General features: G+C 40.0%; 1 protein-coding gene across 7 annotated transcripts in view; it reads right to left on the bottom strand.

Annotated features, from left to right (window-relative positions):
• Positions 1-17,436, bottom strand: part of LOC146488269 (polyunsaturated fatty acid 5-lipoxygenase-like) — a 73,269-nt gene that overhangs the window by 18,069 nt on the left and 37,764 nt on the right. For 2 of the 7 annotated variants that reach the window (XM_085123067.1, XM_085123086.1), the window contains exon 1: positions 4,935-4,991. The exons of 4 other annotated variants lie outside the window; for them this stretch is intronic. The gene's annotated coding sequence lies outside the window, so the exon portion shown is untranslated. Of the gene's footprint in view, positions 1-4,934; positions 4,992-9,719; positions 9,926-12,159; positions 12,374-17,436 lie in introns of those variants that run through there. One more of the 7 variants, XM_085123059.1, reaches the window with a different exon arrangement.

Genomic DNA, 17,436 nt, shown 5'->3' with positions numbered 1-17,436 from the left:
TATTGTCTTGTTTTCTAGTTCTTGCAACTTGTTTTGAAGTCTCTTGATGTCTCTATTTATTTAATACTTTATAGTCTTCGAGCGTAGTTCCATTTTTATAAGTTCCCGTAGCAGTTGTTTATCTGCAACATTGAAGTATATTTCTAGCATTTGCGGATAGTAGAATGCTACGCGCCAATCTTGTTTTTAGATTCCTCACAACAGAAAGGCCGCGTGCCCATCACCACCACCCCTCTCACAACCACTCACTCACCCTCAATTTGACTAGTCAACCTTACCACCCCCACACACCACCCCCTTTCAACACCTTCCCATCATCCTTTTTCACACTGACTGATCATGTGACCTGTGAAGTCACAAATCCAAGATGGTCGCCGTCACCATACCGCTACGAAGACAGTCCCCTATTCATTGGAAAAACAATCCAAGAAAGAAAGCCACCGTAACCGCAGAAATAATTATAAATTGGCCCATGTACTACTACTGGCACCCGCTGGCCTATGATTAATAAACGGTCTCTTATTCAAGTTTCTTAAAATTGGAGCACATAAGACCACCTTTATGTAATGTTTAAAACACGAGCAGCAGTGTTTTATCGGGATTTAAACGAGGCGCAGCCGAGTGGTTTTAGACCCGATGAAACACGTGCTGCGATTTTTTGAACGGCTTCAAAAACATTCCTGGAAAAGCGTGTGTCAAGAGAGTTCATAGCAATGATGGTTTTGTGAACGTTGGAAATTAGCATACGAGAAAAACATTAAACATCGCGTACTAATAAGGAGGGGGTTTTATCGGGTTTTAAAACCACTGCACGTGGTGTTTTATCGACCATTTGATAGGTCAATGGGCTTATGAATTGTTTTTTGCTTATGAATTTATGAGCCTTAATTTAAATCGGTACACCATTCTTTAAGTGACACTTTATAGTTGCTATTAGCGATCTGTTTCGAAAGGAATATTCGCGCTTTAAAACTGGTGTTACATTCAAAGGATTCAAAGCAAGAAAAAATGCAAATAATATGATTTGTCTTCTATAGGAAAAGTCTGGATGGATTGTTCGCTGACGTTCTAGAAAACTTTAAATTTCTCCTTGACGTTATGAATAATTTATTGTGAAGGTTATGGAAATATTTCATTGATTATGTATACATTTTGCGACTCAAACTCTATTCACGCTTGACCGTGTTTGGAAGAAGGTTAGTATGACAGTGATGCACCCATTTTCTTGGGAACGGTTCCTGCTGCTGTCTGGAGATCCAAGATGATTACACTGACCAAGCCGGTTATGAAAAGAAATAATTCGTTGGATGTTTTGTTGTTATGCCTTGACTGTTCGAAGGCCCTCTTGTTGTGAGAAATTCTTTTTAACCATTAACGATTATTCACAAAATGTATGTTTTAATGTGATTGAAATGAAGCCTCAATCGAGTCTACCTCATCGGCTGTTTCATTTCATTGACATTTACATGGATTTGGTCGGTAAAGCATCGCGATATCACATCGACTTATCAAATAAATAACACCATAAGAAACAAAGGAAAAAAATAAGGTTAACGCAAAGTAGCTAAAATGCTTTGGGGGTTGGGGTGGGGGGCATAAATTTTCCCGAAAGAAGGGACGCTTCGCAGGGACAATGGCGACAACTGTTAAAATGTGCTTCAAATTTCTAACCACCTAAAATGATTTCTCAAGGGCGTATGCGACAAGCTTACGGCAGGCCTACAACACATATTGTTTCGCGTAAATCACACCTACAACTCGCTTACGACTGTCGTGTACGTCATAAAAAATGTCGTAGGATTTTAAAACAACAATCGTAGGTATATCTAGAGTGTGTGCAAGCCGACCATGTTGGAGGACTAAAGCAATAGAAGATATTTGCATAAAAATAGAATATATTTTCCAAAGGAAAATCATTGTATTGTTTCGGTCCTCCAATATGGCCCAAGGTCTCTCCTCTTCACGTCCCAGGGAGCGAGAGAGGAGAGACCCTCTCAAGCAGTTTAAGGCCTGGGTTTGGAGGGTGTTCGGAAATTATGAATGATCCCCTATATCTTCGGTTTGTCTGCTTAGAAAAGGATGAAATTTTCCCTGAATATTAAACTTGATGTTTTCTTTTGCCTTAACGTATAATTTTGATCACGTGACACATCACGTGACCAAAAAATGAGAATTTCGTAAATCGGCGATATGGCGGCGAATTTTCTTTATAAAGATAACTGAATTGGTGTTTCAGAAGCAGATTTTAAATATTTAACTTTCTACGTTTGGAATGACTGTCCTTAAGTTTTTAAACTGGAGAAATTAACGATCAAAGGTTGAATTGTGGACTAAAATATGACCTTTGCCCTGATAATTTTTTTCTGGAGAACAATGGACGATCATTCCAAACGTGAAGCCATGGAGATATTTAATCTTTATTAGAAACGCGTTTTTGTTTGATGTTATCTCTTAAAACCGTCGCCTACCTGTCAAATCTTTGCTTTTTTCACAAAAATGATCACGTGACATGTCACGTGATCTATAGCACTACTTATTATGCTTAGAAATTTTCAGAATGATGAGATCTTTTTATCTTCCAAATTTCAGTTCAGTGCCATTGAATTTGTTAAAGTTATCTAGAATAAACCATTTTTCCTCTTAAGAGCCCTTGACCCAGGCCTTAAACTGCTTGAGCTGGCTGGGTCTGGTCACGTGTCTCCCAGAATCTGGGAGATTACGAATAAATGACTGGAGAGAGGGGCGGTTGAGTGTCAGTTTGACTATACTAAGTGTACCGGAGATGGGAAAACGTGCTCCAGTCAAGTCAACTTGCGATTCGCGTGTGTTTCAAAGGTCATGTCAAGTGGTCATTCAGAAACCCCTAAAAAGGTATATAGAGCGAGCGAGTCTGTGAATGTGAGCTGCTATCGACTTTGTAAATCAGTTGGAGATACAAGTCATTGGCGAAATCTTTCAGAGCAAAGGGAATCGACTACTTCTGGTGGTAGCTTTACGGCGACGCACTTCCACGAAGTGAATTTTTGAAAATCTACTTTTAGAGTCGTCAAGTCCATGATCTCTGAAAGTCAGGCAGCGTTAAGGTCAAGCGGTGCATCGAGGAGTCATCCTACCCGCCGCATTTGACGGCCAGGAAAGAATCAAACGTGACCGGAAATGTATCTCGGAGCCATTGTAGCCGCAGACTAAATTTCACTTTAACGCCAACGACTGCAACAAAGGTTATTTCGTTATTGTTTTGCAACGATTACGGTATTTCGAAAGGGTTTTCTTTGTTCATTGAAAGATCCGTGAAATATTTACCGTGTATATGTTGTTATACCGTACATCCTCCTTCCGAAAGTATTCTGCTTATGTGCTATTTCCTGTGTATTGTTTGTTGCTGCAACCCTGCTAACAGAGCGTTTCTTTCTTGCAAATCTTTTAGCATAAGCGCAGTCGTTCGCGTCTCTAGTATTTCGCATCGTTGGTTTGTTTGCGTCCCGAGAGAAAAGGGGACGTAGACAAACCAACGACGCTAAATACCAGAGACGCGAACGACTGTCACGACTGCGCTTATGCTAAAATATTTCCCAGAAAGAAACGCTCTGTTAGCAGCGTAATTGCTGCAGAATGACCTTTCAGAACAGTTAGACATCGGCCCGATTCCTTTCAAGTTTCCTCTCTTAGTTCTTCAGATCTGATCTTTCATCAGCGCATTCAAAGCTAGAATAAACCACGATTACAACTCCATTAATTGAAGGGGAAGGCGCTGTTCGTCCACGGCTAATTTTGTCGTTTATACACAGTGATTTTCCAAAGTACAGCGCTTCGAGACAACGGACTTTGTTAAGCTTTCAGATTAATGTTACAATGGCTCGCAAAATGAAGACTACTGAAAAACAGCCAGTTGAATGAGGAGGGGGGTGAATAGGGGTATGTAAATCCGCCGATCCGCTAAAATTAATGACTGAATCCGTCGATCCGCTCAAAAAATCAACTAAATCCGAATCCGCAAATTGTGTGCCTCATTGGATGATACGCGAGATACAAAGCGACTTTAGTTGTTGTAGTTGCCTTGCGTGATAATGTTTTAGCGTTGAGGATGACTATCAACGAAATATTTGTGTAACCAACGTCTGTATCGAAACAAAATCTTGCAGATACGAGAAAAAAGAGCAAACTTGAACCTCCTAACAACCAAAATCCAAAATCCGGGCCCCAAAACTGAATAAAACCGCGATCCGCTGTGATCATAGGATCCGCAGATCCGTTAAAATTTTGCTCTGAATCCAGAATCCGGGCTAAAATCTTTACCAAATCCGCCGATCCGTAGACCTATTCACCCCCCTCAATGAGTTTCGGGTGGGCTTCGCACAGCAAAGCGGAAGTCTTGTTTTGGAGTGGACAATAAATCTTGACAAAAAATAGCAAGTGAAGGACCCCTCCCTGGGTCAATTTTTCTCTGGGAGACACGTGACCAGACCCAACCAGGGTCTCTCCTCTCTCGCTCCCTGGGACGTGAAGAGGAGAGACCCTGGGAACGAGGTTGAATATGGCCGTCGTGCACACACTCAAAAGGCAATGTTGAATGACGAGAGTTGTGTGCGATTTTTCGCATGATGCGAGCAGCGCGCGCTCCAGAAATCGCATGCGACAGTCATAAGCAAAAGTTGTACCATCTTAATCGGCCTTTACAAATCCTCTGCGTTTTGCAACCCACCTTTATTTATGAAATTTCGTCCTCAAATGCAAAACCTTGAGGTGGGTTCTCTACTCAAGTGAAATGGCGATAAGTAGTGGACTGTGTGATGAGTGAAGTATGAGTGCGCCCTCTCTTGTCCCTTTTTTGTAACCGTTTCAATAATCGCTTTCTAGATAATGTCACTTCACTACGAATGAACTAATGTTAATATTTATCAAAAGAAACCCAAACGGAAATAATATAAACTTACCAACCGTTGTCTAGCAATTCACTTCTTGAATAACAACTTCTTGCTTATTTGAGCACAGGCGGCCCAAGCTCATGTTACGAAATAAACGTGACTGGTAGCGATCAGTACCGGGCGTATTGTGTTACATTTGAATTTATATAGGTTTATATGGGAAACCAACGGCTTTGTTCAAAACAGTAGAAATTTGAACGATTTCTCAATAAAATTGACTTACCTTGACTCGTTGTTGTATTCTTGGTTGCTTGTCTGTTTTTCAAGTCGATTGGAAGCGATTTCGGGGAGTTATCGTTTCCAATCGACTTGAAAAACAGACAAGCAACAAAGAATACAACAACGAGCCAAGGTAAGTCAATTTTATTGAGAAATCGTTCAAATTTCTACTGTTTTGAACAAAGCCGTTGGTTTCCCATATAAACCTATATAAATTCAAATGTAACACAATACGCCCGGTACTGATCGCTACCAGTCACGTTTATTTCGTAACATGAGCTTGGGCCGCCTGTGCACGGGGCCACCCAACATTGATCAGCCAGTCACAGGTCGCGTGTACAACAAAGGAGTTTGGCTTTGGTAGTTTGTAAACCAATCAAAAACGAGAACATTTCTTTAAATTTCAAAGTGTCGGGAATTTTCGGTGGCCCCGGTTGAGTTCGTTGCACAGTAATAATTTGTCGTAATTCAATGCATTTCGTGATTTGAACGCCGATGTACTCGATTTGATATAAATTTTGTTATCCCGGCAATCCTGACCACATGCTGTGAAGCATTAAGTGCTGAATTTTCTAAAATCGTTTTTTTAATTTCTTTTCTGCGTTATGTATACATCTAGCCTCCCACGCAGACGTTCTTAGGGGTTCGTCATGCGTTCCTGCAGGAACGCGTGACGAACCCCTAAGAACGTCTGCGTGGGAGGCTAGTATACATCATGCATTCAGATTGTAAGAGTATAAAGTTTTTGTCAAGAGGGTAAGGGGGTGGGGAGTGTACAATCAATTTAGATGGTCACAAAACTCCCCACGCCCTCTCCCGTAATAAGGCATGCCCGAAATTGCTCCTATTTAACCTCATCTGGATAGGTTAGGCACGATTCTGGCCGCTCTCACTTCGAACGATTATAGCTTTTTCATTATTTGCGCAAACGACACGAGACGTCGTGGCTATTTCAGAAATTTATCTGGGAAGAACTTGGTATGGTAGATCAGGTTTCACTAAATATGATGACAACCAATTTTTGACAGGCAATTTTTTGAGACAACGGAAGATTCCTGTTTTAATGTATAAAAAACAACTTTCTGACAGTAAATTCCATGTTTTGCTTTTCAATTTCATTACTCTTAGGCCATTTTTCGTAGTTTTCTGAGGTTTTCGGTAAATGGCGGATCCAAATGGCCGCCATTTTGAAATCATGATGTATTGTATTTCCTTCGTCGTATAAAGTAATCACTTCCGCTGCGAACCTTGAAAGTGGTTCTAATGTTTGACATTTTGGATGAAATCTGAAAGCGTTACCATTATATTTAAGTGAAAGGTTTGCCGGTATATTTAGGTTTGTTAGTATGCTGGCTCTATTGCCATAGAGGGGGGTCCTAAGTTTTGAATCTGTCAATACGTTCGTAAAGGTTGACTTGATTTACATGAAAATAATAAATGTTCATTTATCTGTGGTGCTGCTTGTAACAAACAGTGTAAGCCCCCACGGGGGGGGGGGGGGGGGCTGGTGTACTCCCCCTATATAAGCTATATAGGTGTGTGCGGCGCCAAAGGGTATAGTTTTTAAGCGGTTTTGGTCTGAAATTCTGAAAATGGTATGAATTCTAGAGACCAGGTCTGAAAAATGGGTATGAGTTTTAAAAGCCAGGGGCCCGTTTCTCGAAAGTTCCGGTAACTTACCGGGCCCGATAAGTACATTTTTAATTTTTTTCTCGCCGATTACAGAGTGATTACAGACATGGTACTTGGCCAATGTTTTCACAGAATTATAAGATTTTAAAATTTAGTATTCAAAGCTAACAAAAAGTTACTTCTGTTAAGAAACATTTATCATCAAAGACACTTATCGGGTCCGGCAAGTTACCGGGACTTTCGAGAAACGGGCCCCAGGCCTGAAAATGTGGAGAGTGTGAGGTCGTCCAAACTTTGTAGTGCACGGCCATTAAGTATTTTTTCTTCCTTTTTTAATGGAGAATAATTGGACAGAGCCTGTAGCGCGGAAAGGAAGGAGATGGAAAATTGACCTCAACTCATGAAGGGGGTTCAATACTAAACATTTCTATGTATAGTTCAGAGTAACTAAATAAACGGAACACATTTGAATTGTTTTAATCAGGAACAAATACGTTAATATATGTTAACTTCATCTGTATAATGTTACATTTTCTAACCACATAATGGGTAAGACCTAACGATTTTGAAAAATTTGACAGTCTAACTAACAGTGTGGGACTGGCAGGGTGCAAAGTTTTCAACCTCTGCGTCATCATGTAGTTCCTGATCTTTCATGTTTGGATGCCGTTTGGTACCCAGGGATACTGTAAATACGGATATGTCAGATGGCCGCTCCTGTATCTTCTGTAGTTTCTGTACTTCAGCCGGGGACTTACGGCGTATTTGAAGTAATAGTAATAATAGTTTACAACCCGAGATGCTGTGGTATCTGATAGCTGTGTGTAGTAGTCGAACAGCGTGTCCTAACGTAGGGTCTGGAAGGGTATTTACGGGATCCGGGATTTGACCCAAAAACGGTGCGGGATTCGGGAAAAGGCAAAATATCTTGACGGTATTCGGGATTTGACTGCTCCCCGGGAAGCGGGATTCACCAAAAGTTAGGTACGGGATGCGGGATTTTTTTGCCTGTCTGTCTTTCGTGAAAACCGAGAAGCTAATAGTGGCTCATCTATCAATTAACTTTTTACAAAAGTTGCTTTCCGCATGTTTCCGGTAATAGGCTAGGCTGGTGTTACGTCTGTCAACGGACGCATTGATTAACGATTTTTACAGTATTTTACAATAAAACATTTCACAATTGGCTAATCGGTTAACTCTGCACGTGCTTCAAACTCGCATGGTTCAACCATCAGGGCCCAGTTGTTCAAAGCCCGATTAAGCTAATCCTGGATTAACGCGAACTTTGATTCGAGTTTAATTACTTATCAATAAAGATTCTTTAAAATGTTTTTTGGCTCTCAGTTTTGACTTGAACTTTTCTTTACCTTTAGCTTGAAATTAGGCTTTGAAATCACTTTTAAAGAGCGAGATGAAAACCTTGACTAACTTTTAATCGTAGATTAATGTTAATCACCTTTCGAACAACCCAGCCCTGATCACTGGAAGCAGTGGCAGCCAACAGCGCGGACCCTGTTTAGACAATTCGAGTTTTGGTGTCCTTTTATTTCACAACAGAGTCTGGACAAACTTCTGGGCAGCCGATTCATAAAGAGAAATTTAATGTGCCAATCTCAACAGAGAACCATAGAGAATTAAACATGTTCAAGCGCCACTTTCATGATTTTACTGGCCTCGCGGATATTGCGCTGAGCAAAGGCTTGGGGAGAAGCCTCGACATTTCAATCGCGCGAGTGCAAGTAAGGACATTGTTAACATCGAACTTCTCCCTTTTGTTTATCAACGGTCTCATTTAAAGACCAATTCTTGCTTTAATGAATCTTTTAAGTCCATCTTCTCTATCCATTCACTGATTCAACTCACCAGTGCGGTTTAAGTATGTTAAGGCTTGGATTAGGCAGACCAAAAAAAGAAAAACAATTGCAACTCTACAGAAATTAATTGAAAAACCACCAAACTTGGTAGTGAGCAGAAGTTAATGACCGTAACTCACTTCTAACTTCAAAACTTGAAATGATATATCACATGACTTCTTTATAATTGTTTTCTTTGCCCAAAGAGAATATTGGAAAATGGGCCACCGAGTTTATATATAATGAATATAAATTGAAACGTTTCTCTTATTGTATGGTTAAGGAATTGTATAACAACAAAAGTCACGTGCATTATTAATCTTCCTAATAACGTTGCATTAAACCGAAAACCGATTCCATTCAGGGCATATTTAGTGACTTTGTGGTAGAAGCTACAAACACATATGCTGATCTTTTAGTCACAATGAACTATTCTTTGTCTATCTGACAAGATCTTTTGACTCCTGCCGCTCTCGAAACGCTTAGAGAGAAACCACGCTGATGTCCACTCTCTTGGTTTCTCCGAGAATCTCTGCATTCACTGCTGTTATACTTTGTAATGATTAACTGACCATCCACACCCCAAAACATTAATGAATAGTTTCGGTGCAATACTTTTCGGCTGCTACTGATGCAATTTAAAAAGTTGGCTTGGAATTTTTTAAATTTTCACTTGAAGATAAACCAAATTAGGGGGCGTTGTTCATCCACCAGCTGTTGGGAGGCTCACTAAGCTAAGCAGAGAGGTAACGGGAATCTTCGTAGGTCTTCTTTGTTCACAAGATACTTCTTCTTCTGTCATCTATTCTAAAACTGTTCTATTGACATCAATTCTACAAGTATCCCTCAAATCACGCCTTACTTTATAGTGTACTAAAAACATGTTTACGACTGTATTTTAACCAAGGTTGGGTGGTCCCTACCGGAAATGAGAATTGGTTTTGCCAAAATACACCAACAGGAAAGAATAATACAACTGTGAACCCTGCATAATCTTGACGAGATCAACGCTCTTCCCTGGCTCAGACGCCTGAGCGAGAATACAAGAGATTACTGACAATGCATCCGCCAGTTACTTAAAAGCGCTTACCTTTCTGGGCGGTAGTCAATTTTCTTTCTCAGTGTTTTACTTCAGATCGGGCTCCAACGTAGCTCTTCTGTTCCAACTCTCCTTACAACTTATCCGCTTTTACCCACTTCCTTATATATGTGCTTCTTGCACGCACAAGTGGTCAAAATTATGGTGCATCTTAATGTTATCTTTTAATGGATTAGTGGAAAAAGGCCAACCAGTGACTGATGGATCAGAAAAACAAGTCTTATTATGTAAAATTCATAGATGGTATCGATCGTATTCATCTGATATAGAAAATTACCCTGACGTGAGGCAACTTTAATAAATAAATAAACACGAGTTTTACACGTGTAAACGAAAATACCAAGAAACTGACCATGTACAATTTTACAAAAGAACACATCAAAAGGACACACGAAACCACAATATCTTGCCACAAGAACTAATGTCCGCGCCCTGGACATATAAAAAAAAAATGTAGGAGTAAAGCTTACTAGGGTCTTACTAGCACACGACCGAAACACTGGTAGGCAAACACGTCTTGAAATAACAGTGTCTGTATATGGAAATCCGATGTCAAATAATTTTAATAAAACATCGCTTCTTCATCGCCTCCTGCCGCATGATAAGCCACTTATCAGTTTTTAAATCACTAAAGTGTTATATTTCCATCGTATCTAAATAATCAATCAAATGAAATAAATTTCATGCATGCACGAGAACGGGATGAAAAGCAAGGTCACCAAAGCGGCACGTTTATTTTCTGTTTACAACCAACTTTTCTGTCGAACTATTTTCTCCTACAACAAGCGAATAAAAAAAAAATTCCTCTAGTTTACAATTGTGCTTACTGAACATTTGCACTGAACCGGTTACATATAAAATGTCATATATATAAAACAATAAATCATATATCATGAATGGACCACAGACGGAATTTATATTCAAACACGTGTAGGACTATCTTAGTCAATGTTTTTACAGTATTTGCAGCTGTTGCTCAAGTTGGGCCGCACACTATACTATACATTATGCGTTTACTTTCCACCACAAAAATGCGCCAGCTTAATGCTATATTTCTCTGACAAAAATGCACAGTACACCCCGAAAAGCTCGGATAATGCTTTTTGTATACCTGTTTATTTATACCTCATCCAGTAGCGTGTTTTCATTGTAATTACAGCAACGTACAATGAAATAACACTAACATCGTCTCCAATACAGCAACTCGTCCCAGTTTAGTAATTATCCCGTTCATATTTTGATTCTTACGAGGCAAGGTTGGGGACTACTGATAATTTGAAAACTATGAGGCTTATTTGATCAAAAAAAAAATATTTCGTACATATCAAAATTTGGGCCATTTTTATGTTTAAATTTGTCGTTGAAAATGTCCTCATATCTAAAACACTTTTACTACAACAAGATGCCCCTCTAATGGCATTACACGGAATGCTTAATGTAGCCCCAATTATTCCCCATTGTATGTTTCGCAGATATTTAAAAAATATCCTCCCTTGGCCATTGAAATAATTGTCTGAATGGTTTTATTCAGATATATTGCGTGATACTTATCGTTGTGTTACTAGGAATCATACCAGAAATAACTATGCAATAACGTCATGACCCCGCTGAACTGGTCTGGCCTCCTCTAGCTCTAATCCTTCGCGTTGATCATTCGATCTGTTTTTTAAAGCGGATTTTCTTTGCTGTGAACTCTCCCAATTTCCGCCGTTTCAACTGTCGAGTACTACCTAGAAGTTATTATTTCGATTTACTGCTTGAAAAAGGTTGGTTTTCTCTCTGAAAACGGCAGATCTGGAGTCTTAAATTCAGACATGTGGCCGCCATTGAACGAAAACAACTTTTCCAAATGATGATTTGCTTTGACGTCACACAAGTAGAGATGAGTGGGTCCCCTCCCTCGTGATATACGCGCAGATAATGGAGTTTGATTGGGCCGCTTTTGTTCAAGACAATCAAAACAATAGATCCCTTCTGGGAGAGGGAAGAATTTAATCTAGTTTTAATGAATAAATCAAATGATGATTTGACGTCACACAGAAGTGATGAGTGGGTCCCCTCTCTCGTGATATGTGCCTGAAAAATAGATTTTGATTGGGCCGCTTCTGTTGAAGACAATCAGAACAATATATCCTTACTAGGGGAGGACAGAGTTTAATGCATATATTAATGTGCACATTTATGACACCGATGAAGAAAAAGATACCCGACCGAAACCTAGACACGTCATGCCCTGCGGGCATTCCGTGTAATAAAAACTGTAACTTTAAAATTCAAACATTCTTCATTTAGGATGCAAAAAATGAAAGAAATCGTTCAATCGTTTCTGCCAAAAAGCGCGGGTCCGAAAAATTTAACAGACGCGCCAATAATTAAACAGTTTCGGTCCACGTTAATACATCACGTCTTCTTATTTCGAAAGAAATATTACCGTCAGCCATTCGCTTCCGATCGCAGTGTTCCACGATCCCGTCCAACAGTCGTGTTCAGGCGACGCTTAATCTTCCTCCATACTCAGGATTAATGCTCAAATATTCTCGTCTCTACTTCTAACACTTCGTAACTCCTACCTGAACCCACACGACTGTCATTAACAAAATAAATTATGTTTATATTCATTGAAAACGTAATACGCAAACACTTTTTAAACTAGATCTAACGGCACCCGACCGAAGAAAGCCGAGAAGAGCGGAGAGACTTCATGTCAGTTCAAGTTTAATTCAAAGTTAAGGATTCCTCTCTGTCAGGCTTCGATGAACATCGACGCATGCAAGGGCCATAATTTACAATGAGCAATGCGTCCCAGTTTATGCCTTGTAACTCCACGTGGTTTTAGTAATAGACTTTTACGTTTGTCTCAAATCGAAACAATGTACACACATTTGAAATCAAACAAAACTAATCACTTCATTCGGAATATTTACGGTTTTTCACAGGGCCGTAAATAGCATGAGGCAAGACGAAACAAACATAATTTCCAAATCAGAGGATTTTTGCGGTTGTGTTCTCACAGCTAAAGCCCAAAAGGTGAGTGAATATAGGGGAAAATTCAAATCATTCGAGAGAGAAATTTGTTCAATACTAAATATGAGTGAAGTTTATGAAAACTGGTTCTTCAAATGTAGCTGGAATTGCGAGAACTTTATAGAGAAGTTTAAATGGTGAACTCGCAGAAATCCAAACCGTCCAAGCTCTGTTAAGGTTACCCTATACCTTCAGAGGTGTCTCGCGTTTAAGCGATGTAGCGCGTCTAGTTTAAACTGTAGATATCTAAACCCCTATATCAAATTAAAGCTTATAGAGCTGGCTATCAAACTATACCAAGAATTTTGAAACAAAATGAATTGTCGAATTTTTCACGACCTCTAAATGCGCGCGTCCGAATCACCTTTTTAAAGCTACAAGTCAAAGCGATTTTTTTTTTCGCTAATTTAATTTGCTTCTCAGTTTCCGGACCCAAAGCCGGCTAAAAAACGTGTCTGCGTTTTGCCATATTCAATCGCAATGAAAAGTTATAAAGCATTTTCGAAATAAGATGAAAAAAATGTGGAGTGATCGTACAAAAATCGCTCTCGGAGAAAAAAATATTTCGAAAGAAAAAATTCGCAGACACGTTTTTGTTGTTTATATGTTAAACTAGCTACTGTCCAAATTTGAAGGCAAACGAACAAATTCCTTTTGAGTTTTAGCTCTTTGAAGTGGCTCCTCCAAGTGAAAAAATTGATTCGAGAAAACAGCGCTAAAAATTCGGCAATTCATTTTATTTCAAAATTCTTGGTTTATAACTCGTACCCCATGTTCGCCTCTATTTCTTTCCGTCATTCAGGACCAATTCAGCTTCTTGTGTACATTTATGGCGAGTATGCTTTGTAACTCTTTTACTACTACTACTACTACTACTACTACTACTACTACTACTACTACTACTACTACTACTACTACTACTACTACTACTACTACTACTACTACTACTACTACTACTACTACTACTTTGAACTGGAGGATTTGAATAGAGCCCTGTAGTGAACTCGTGTCGCTCTGAGTTTCAAATTAGGAGTTCAAACGTCATTTCTTTATGTGAATTATGAATTGCGTGGCTTTCCGGCTTTCTCTTCATTTTCAATTTGCCCTCCCGTTCGGTTTGTTTTGCGATTACTGATGTTCCTTATCCCGCAGAAAAAAAGGCGTTGCCATTCCCGGCAACTGATGAAATCAACTAGAGAGTTTAACTGTGGTCTTGTCTTTTCGTATAATGACATATTCAAAACACAGTCGGCAGATTCAGGCATACAGAAAACGAATTACGGAAAACCGTGATTAATCTCCCACAACCGACAAACAAAGTGGAGCCGCAAGGCCATGACAAAACACAGCCGTAACCTAAACAGACTTCAACCGGTCTTCTTTTATTTGTTGCATAGCTCTACAACAGGCTAAGAAGTTAAAGAAAACGTAAAGAAAGGAGGAAAAGATCAAAGACACATAGAAGCACAACAAATTACAACGAGAACTAATGTCCTGGCACGACATTGCAAAAATTACAAGATAAAGCTTACTTGCACACCGCCCAAACAATAATTGAGAATCCTTTCATTAAATAGATCTCAACAAGAAAGGCTGTAAGAAATATCACCCATTTAAGCGATTCAAACTAAACTTTTAATAGATGAAATGGCCTTAGTGCTATAAGAATCAAAGACGCAAAACAAACAGAACAAAAGGTAAGCCAGAAGGCGGTCGGTGGCGATATTGAAACGTTTTCAGTGTACAAGAGTGACAGGCCTGCACGATTCCCTGTGTGTGTTTTAGCCTTTTTTATAATTTGGCTCTCACGAGTATATCTTTGATTGATCGCCCTCTTTTGTAAGATATTGGGCGAGTCTTTGTTGATTTCTTTGAGCAATGGTTGTTGCTCTATTAAGTGCCCGTCTTTCAAGAGGATTTGTTTTAAGTTTGGCACTGCTGGGTGGTACTGTGTAACGAAAGACAAGGTTCGTTTCGTTTGTTCTGAGAAGTCTCAGAGCCTGGCCTTTAATGAAGCCTTTTTTGACCCCTGGTGGGTGGCACGAAGAGAAGTGCGTATATTTAAATGTTTCATGTAGGTTTGAAGTGCGTACGCACATCAAGAACTGAATTTCTTCTGAATCTTTCACCTTTATAAATGTTTGTATCCAGAAATGTCGTTTCTGTTTCTGAAATTTCAGCCGTAAATTTAATTGTCGGGTGGTGTCGGGAGCTATTGGGTGAGAGTTCACCTTGGAAAAGAACAGTGGGGTGAGAGTTCACCCAAAAAAAAAGGAAATGGGGTGAGAATTCACTATGAGAAAATGAGCGATGGGGTGGGAGTTCACCCCATGAGAAAAAGAGCAGTGGGGTGAGAGTTTATCTTGAAAAAAGAACAACGAGGCGAGTGTTCACCATGAGGAAAACCGCAATGGGTGAGTGTTAACCAGAAAATGAAAAAAAAAAAAGCAATGGGAGAGTTCACCATGAAAAAAAAAATGGGGTGAGAGTTCACCATGAAAAGAGAACAACAGGGTGAGTGTTCACCATGAAGAAAACAGCAATAGGGTGAGTGTTCACCAAAAAACAAAAAGCAATGGGATGAGAGTTCACCATGAAAAAAAATGGGATAAGAGTTTACTATGAAAAAAAAAGCAATGGGTGGGTGTTTACCAGGAAAAAAATGGGGTGAGAGTTCACCATGAAAAGAGAACAATGGGGTGAGTGTTCACCATGAAGAAAACAGCAATGGGTGAGTGTTCACCAGAAAAAGAAAAGCAATGGGAGAGTTCACCATGAAAAAAAAAATGGGGTGAGAGTTCACCATGAAAAGAGAACAATGGGGTGAGTGTTCACCATGAAGAAAACAGCAATGGGTGAGCGTTCACCAGAAAAAAAAAGCAATGGGAGAGTTCACCATGAAAAAAAAAAATGGGGTGAGAGTTCACCATGAAAAGACAACAACGGGGTGAGTGTTCACCATGAAGAAAACAGCAACGGGTGAGCGTTCACCAGAAAAAAAAAGCAATGGGAAAAGAGTTCACCATGAAAAGAGAATTACGGGGTGAGTGTTCACCATGAAGAAAACAGCAATGGGTGAGCGTTCACCAGAAAAAAAAAAGCAATGGGAAAAGAGTTCACCATGAAAAAAAAAATGGGGTGAGAGTTCACCATGAAAAGAGAACAACGGGGTGAGTGTTCACCATGAAGAAAACAGCAATGGGTGAGCGTTCACCAGAAAAAAAAAAGCAATGGGAAAAGAGTTCACCATGAAAAAAAAATGGGGTGAGAGTTCACCATGAAAAGAGAACAACGGGGTGAGTGTTCACCATGAAGAAAACAGCAATAGGTGAGTGTTCACCAGAAAAAAAAAAGCAATGGGAGAGTTCACCATGAAAAAAAAAATGGGGTGAGAGTTCACCATGAAAAGAGAACAACGGGGTGAGTGTTCACCATGAAGAAAACAGCAATAGGTGAGCGTTCACCAGAAAAAAAAAGCAATGGGAAAAGAGTTCACCATGAAAAAAAAATGGGGTGAGAGTTCACCATGAAAAGAGAACAACGGGGTGAGTGTTCACCATGAAGAAAACAGCAATGGGGTGAGTGTTCACCAGAAAAAAAAAGCAATGGGGTGAGAGTTCACCATGAAAAGAGATGTGAGTTCACTATATAAAGGCAATGGGGTGAGAGTTCACCATGGCAACAAAGAGCAGTGGGGTGAGAGTTCACCATGGAATGGCATGGTTTCTTTTGCTTTATTCGGGGGCTGTTGAGTGGCATGTAAGGGTGACGTTATACAGTTTCTCCTCCTATTATTCTAGACTCTAAAGAAGAACTTTGCTGACCTCCAAAAGTCACTTGATGAATTGACAAGGCTCTCAGTGGCTATTGAGTAAGGGACAAGTTGGATTAGGCGGCACGGCCACTCTCTGAGCTCAATAAGTATGAGGCGATAGACCTTCTACCATTTGGTTTGCCCTTGGTGCGAATATCCCTTTCTTTTCACTTTCCCGTATTTTACTTTGTCTGTAGGCTGGTCACAGAGAGTTGAGAGTTTTGAAAACGGGGTATCTCAAAACCGTCCCGGTCATACTGGGTCAAAGCTGTCCTCTCCCTGCTGACTTGTACGGGATTTTTTTGTAGATATGAATAAGATTCCTTTTACCTCTTTCCCCACCTCCCCCCTATAGGCGATATTCTGGTCATGGGAAAAAGATGATAACTTTGACAGCCCTATCTATAATGCCGATGTATGTGCAGGTGCGATACAGTGAGTAGACATAAGGGGAAACCCCGTATCTGTCAGCAGTGAGTGGACAGAAAATGACCGGCTGGGGCAGAAAGCTCGTCTAGTTGAAAAGGGAGAGGGCATTGGGCACGTAGATGAGCTATTGTTCCGAGATCCTGAGCATTTTGTGGCAGGGGGGCTCCACAAACATGCAGCTAATTGGCAGAAATCGCAAAATTCGCTCCTTCTTTACACCGGGAAGAGGTGTTGTCGTGGATTGGGACTTTTCTAGGTACCACCCCTCCCCCCTAAAAGTGGCTTTTTTTTTCCACTTTCAACTCAAAGGTGTCAATTGACTTGGTAAAAAAGGCCAAATTTGGCATTAATAAATTCCCCTGAGGGCACTGATTACATTCTGACATGTTTTAAGTGATTCTAAATTGACACCTTTGAGTTTTAAGCGAAAAACGCCATTCC

Source organism: Pavona decussata, unplaced genomic scaffold (genome assembly GCF_977016875.1).
Source record: "Pavona decussata unplaced genomic scaffold, jaPavDecu1.1 SCAFFOLD_11, whole genome shotgun sequence".
Classification (NCBI taxonomy): domain Eukaryota; kingdom Metazoa; phylum Cnidaria; class Anthozoa; order Scleractinia; family Agariciidae; genus Pavona; species Pavona decussata.
This window is presented reverse-complemented; position numbering and strand designations above follow the sequence as displayed.